The 6,000-nt window shown below is 41.3% G+C and overlaps 1 pseudogene; it reads left to right on the forward strand.

Moving 5' to 3' along the window:
- Nucleotides 1-4,103: 4,103 nt before the first annotated feature.
- The window catches only part of LOC122066390, a 4,668-nt pseudogene continuing 2,771 nt past the window's right edge, over nt 4,104-6,000 (forward strand).

Here is a 6,000-nt window from a genome sequence, read left to right on the forward strand (position 1 = left end):
AGGAGGAGAAGTTTGACAAAGTAAAACGAGTATTATTTTCTGAATATAGACCAATCTATGGTCATGACTCTTTGGAAGTAAGGATTGGAGAAAAGCGAGGTTTATTTTCTGCTTAGACTAGTCTCAAGAGAGAGAGAGAGAGAGAGAGAGAGAGAGAGAGAGAGAGAGAGAGAGAATTACACATATTTAGGATAACCAAACAATTTTCCAACAAGAAACATGTATCAGACTTAAGGCAACCAAACGATTTTTCAGCTAGATAGGTAGTTCAGAAGAATGTCTCTCAAAAGATTGACATCTATATCTGATATATGCCCCATTTGATTTTCCGAACCAAACACGCCCTAAGGCCACCTATCTCGAATCAACTCTCTCACTTTCCCATCTTCTCAAGTGAGCATCCTATGAAAATGGAAAACCTGGCCTCGCTTCTCTTCATCCTATTCTTCTTCATTGTCTCAAATGCGATATCCATCACCACTCCACAACTTGTCGAAATCCTTCACGATCCAAAACACCAAAACCCAAGTACGCTAACAATTTCATTTTTTTTTTTTTTTGGCTAGAAGATTATTTCATTAAATGAGAAGAGAAAAAACAAAATTACACAAAGACAGGCCAGGACCAGTGTTATCAATTCGGCCGAATAATTCACGAATTATTCGGCCGAACCGAATTTTTTCGAATTTTATCAAAAATTCTGACCGAATCCGAATTAAAAATAAAATTCGGTAAAATTCATGATTTTTTCAAAAGTGAATATAAAACGCGAATAATTCGGACCGAATCCGAATTAAACCGAATTATTCGGTCCACTTAAACAGTATTTAAAAAAAAAAAAACCAAAAGAAAAAAACAAAAAATAATAAAAAAAACCCAATAAGCTTTTTTGACCGCTTTTTTGACCGAATCCTTAAATTAATCAGCCGAATTATTCTGAATAATTTTTCGCCCGAATAATTCCCGAATCCGAATTTGCTAACTATGGCCAGGACCACTACAGCAACTTAAACCCTTCACCTTCGGCATGGCCATCAGCAGAGGGAGCAAGCAGTGCTCTAACAAAACCGATATCTATGCCTGTCCAAAACATCATTTTCCAAGTCCTCAGCAATGTGTCTTGGGAAGGACACCGAAGATTCAGAGATCCCAGATTTTGACGCCTCTTTAACCAGAAAATCCGCTACCGGGTTAGCATCACGAAAGCAGTGAGAAATCTTCAAGGGGATAGAATTCAAGAAGGGGGAAGTGTGGAGCCATCTTTGGAGAATGAACCATGGGATATGATTCCTCTAAACAATAGCTACCATCGCAGACAAGTCCGATTCAATCCACAGACCACTAACTCCTAGCAACCTGGCCATCAAGATCCCTTCCATGACCGCCTCGAATTCTGCCTCATAAATTTTTTTAATACCCAAAAAAATGCTAAAAGAGATAGACCTACCCTTCATTGTCATGGGCAATGCCCCCTGCACTTGTCCTACCCTGCCCGTGTTTCCCAGAGAACTATCGTCAACATTAATCTTTATCCAGTTTCTCAGAGGTTTACACCAGTGAATTTCCAGGGCCGGGATGAATCTTGGATTTTCCATAGGCAGACCCAGCCTCCTACAGTAAATAACATCTTTGGGTGTTTTAACCTCCCCCTCTGACCGCCCTAGGCAGAGCATGAGCTCTTGGTGGCTAAAATCAAAAGTCTGCCCTGCACTTCTGGATGAGTTCTCATGGTATCTTCTATTCCTCTCCCACCAATTGTTTGCCGCCAAAATAGAAAAACCCATAAGCCATGGATTGTTTAGATTTATTACACGGGCCTCTTGTCTTTCCACTACAAAAACAAATCCTCCATCACCTGATGATGCTACCAGCCTACATCAAAACAGTCAACAAAATTTTTCCATACCGAGCAAGAGAAAGCACAGCTAAGAAAGATGTGACCAGCGCTCTCTTCAGCCTGCTTGCAGAGCACACACTTGGAGGCGAGGGATACCCCCTTCCCTTTGATCTGCTCGTCCGTAGGGAGCTTCCCACGGCCCAATCACCACCCTAGGGTAGAGTACCTAGGAAGCAGGTTTTTTCGCCACACCAACGAGCACCATTGAATTTTCGACCCCTTTTTTCTAATGTCTTCCCATCCCGAGGCAGTAGAGAAAGAACCCAAAGGCGTCAATTTCCAAATACACTTATCTTCAGTTGTATCTGCAGGGAGCAACACCTTCTGGATTTTCTTAAAAATGTTGTTCAGCTCTTCTGAATTCACCCTAGGGAGGGTCCATTCCCCATTTCTTTCCCCATTTCTAATGAACTCCCCCACCTTGGCATTAAAACTTAGAGGAGGAACAGCCAATGTTGGAATTTCATCCATCACAGACATTGGACCCCACCACTTGTCCTTTCAAACATTAGCAAGATTGCCATTGCCAATGATCCAACGCTCACGCTCTTCCACAATACTCCACATCTTCTTCACACCTAAGGCAATAGAAGAAGAGCGACCTCCTTTATGGAAGCTGCCATCCTTCTTGATAAATCAAGCCCTTAGAAAGTTTCTGGCCGTAGATTTTTCATACTTGATTTGCCACACCAGCTTGCTCAACATTGCTTTATTTGTGTCTTTAAGCCTCCTGATTCCCAACCCCCCTTCCTCCTTAGGCTTGCAAAGAGAGTCCCATTTCATAGTAATTTTTCTGACAGTATCCACGTCTCCTGTCTATATAAAGTTCCGCATCCACCTCTCCATCACTACGAGAAGCGAGGAAGACCACCAATATATAGCGAAGCTGTGGTTTAGAATGCCAGAGATAACAAAACGAACTAGTTTCGTTCTCCCTGCCATCAATAGAAGGTTGCCTTTCCAACCAGCCAACCGCCCCTTCACCTTATCCATCACAGGTAAAAGCATCACCTTCTTCACTCTGCCTTTAAAAATCTCGACCCCCAAATATCGAGTAGGGAAGGAGCATATCTGAATTCCCAGAGTGTCTGCTATGTCTGATTTCTTTAGTTTAATCCTTAAGAATAAGGGGGAAAAAAAACCCAATTTCCATTTTATTATTCAACTTTTCTTCATTTTTTTTCTTACTGTCCTGGATTTCTCCAATCAGCCCGGGAGGAGCAGCTGTTCAAACACGGTAACCATAAAAATGAGTTGCTCATCAGTAACTCCAACGTCGTCGACGACATTTCCAGTTCCATCCCTAGTTAGTTAAAACGACAATCCCCGCTTGTACTGGTATCTTACATATTAAGGTCTGTACCCTCTTTCGCTAATGATTCTGTATCTCAGGGGCGGTGTGTTGAGAGGGTATCTCAGGGCGGAGAGGGAGAAGTAGGGGTCAGATTCTGTATTACTCTCTTTATCCAACCATTTGAAGAAGGGAGTAAAGTGGGAAGATAGAAGGACGTGTCTTTTGGATTTTGGGAGGTGTATCCTACAAGAGAAAAGGGGTATTTATGTTAGATTAAAAAGATTGCCAAAAAATGAAAATACATAGATATATACACATACACACATAAAAGAAAAGTTTTTAACTTTATACAATAGTATCAATTAAAAAATAAAAATAAAGATCTAAAAGCATTAAGGAATGATTTTATTGGTTTCAAGAATCGAGATTAATGGAATCAATTTTGGGGATAAACATCAATAAAATGACGTCCAACGTGAGGCAACTCCACCAATTTCAATATGAATTTTTAATCCATATATCAGTAGTTCTAAACCTTTTTGGTGACTTTATATTGAACTTTGATGTCAAAGGTTAATGAAAAGTGAATATAAAAGCATTCGTATTCATTCGTTCAGCGTGTACTACCAATCCAAATTCCATTTGTCAAATGCGGATCTAGAAACCACAAAGTCAACCGCCACGTGATCGAATGCAGCTCTTAGACCGAGCCATGGGCTCTTAACGCCAGCCCCGTTGTCAGTTAGCTAACTCACCCTTTGCTAACGTAGGCAATGATGTCTATCAATAAAAGCTCATCCCACGCTCCGTTAAATTGGTCTTATAAAACAAATCAAAACGTAAAGGCCTGATCATGAATCATAAGAACAAACATTTCCAGAATGGAGAAGGGAGATAGAGCTCATTATTCTCATGTTTTTAGTTGTCCCTTACCCTGGCCCAGGCCACATTAACCCACTAGTCCAGTTGTCCAAGAGATTGCTCTCCAAAGGCGTCAAAATCACATTGGCCATCACCAGCAATCTTGTCAACTCTATGCACGCACAAACTGGAGCTATAAGAGTCGAAACATACTCCGACGGCTATGACGATGGCCGCTTCCCATGGACGGAAGGCAGAATTGAAGAGTACTTTGAGCGCTCTAAGATGGTGGGCTCACAAACCATAACAGAACTCATCAAGAAACAAGAAAGTTTGGGTGATCCTATAAGCTGTGTTATGTATGACCCTTTTCTCCCCTGGGTTCTAGATGTGGCCAAAGACCTCAACTTCATTGGTGCTACCTTTTTCACCCAATCTTTAGCTATTTGTAGCATTTTACTATCCTGTGCACCGGGGTCAACTTACACTACCAGTGGCTGGCAACGTCATTTGCATTCCAGGCTTGCCACCACTTCCAATCAACGATTTACCATCTTTTGTGTTAAGTTTGTCTCGAATTCTTGACCCGTTTTGAAGATTGACCCGATTCGACATATTTTGGTGGCGATCCAAATGGAAAATTTTCTAAGATCTGTGATGGAAGTAGAGGGGTTCGGCCGATAGGCCCAAGCTCGGAGCCCATCATTGATCTCGTATGGGGGTGCGGGGGATCATGACCCGATGGGTCGACCCGCGATTTGGAGTATATATAATGTACTGTTGTTTGTTGAGAAAGTCATTGTATATTAGGGTTTTTCGAGCTAGGGTTTCAAGGTGAGTTTTTCCTCGCCGCTGCTAGGGTGTAATCTCTCTTCTGCATAGTGAATCATCTTCTTCTTCGCCCGAGGACGTAGCACACCACCCTGGTGTGTGAACCCCGTTAAATCTCTGTGTCGTACGAATCTATTGTCTCTTTATTATTCGTGTTTCTTGGTGTTTGATCTTACATTTTGTTTCTATCTACGGATCACACCCAGCAATATTGACCTTACTTTTAAACCAATTTTCAAACTTCGATAAGGCAGATTGACTCCTTTTTTAACTCCTTTGATAAGCTGGAGCAGGAGGTAAGCATTGTATTTGCTAGATGATCCATGTAGCCAAACCCCATGTATTTACCTTAAACTTAGTGTTGTATGATCTCAAATAGGTAATGAATTGGATGGTAAAGCAATTGCCAGTGAAGACGGTCGGGCCAACCCTACCATCCATCTACCTTGACAAGCGAGTGAAAGACGATGAGGATTTCAGCCTTAATCTTTTCAAACCATATCAGGACAATTAGCATCCCACTCGAACTCAACTTCTAAAGTCATACTCACACTCAACAACCTCTCCTACATTGTAGGTATTTTTAGTGAGCACAAACTCTAGAGATTACTTGCAATCCAAGACTACCTCATGAGACAACAGAGTTAGAATAGGACTCTCACATGTGATAATAGACTTTCTATATATTATTCACATATGTTAACAGAGTCCTACTCTATTACTATTAAAGTTTGAATCTCCCACATGTGATCATAGAATTTTTCTATAACTCAATAACTGTAATCTCTATATAAGAGCACCATTGTACACTCATTAAAGTTAATGCCAATATACAATTTCAACATGGTATCAGAGCCGCATAAAGCACCACCGAGCACCCTCCTCCTCCCCACGTTTTTCCCTCGCCAGTAGCCTACGCCCCCTCTTCTTTACAATTTATTTGCAAAAAAAGAAAAAAAAAAAAGAAGAAAGAGCCCAACGTCCCTCTCTCACCTATAGTTTAACCCACACCCCACTATCTCCAATAACACATGCCTCCCCCTTCTTCCTCTCTTGTAAAAAAAAAGAAAAAGAAAAAGCAACAAAACCCCAACCCATGTCCGTTTTCTCCCTTCCA

Source organism: Macadamia integrifolia, unplaced genomic scaffold (assembly GCF_013358625.1).
Source record: "Macadamia integrifolia cultivar HAES 741 unplaced genomic scaffold, SCU_Mint_v3 scaffold2368, whole genome shotgun sequence".
NCBI lineage: Eukaryota > Viridiplantae > Streptophyta > Magnoliopsida > Proteales > Proteaceae > Macadamia > Macadamia integrifolia.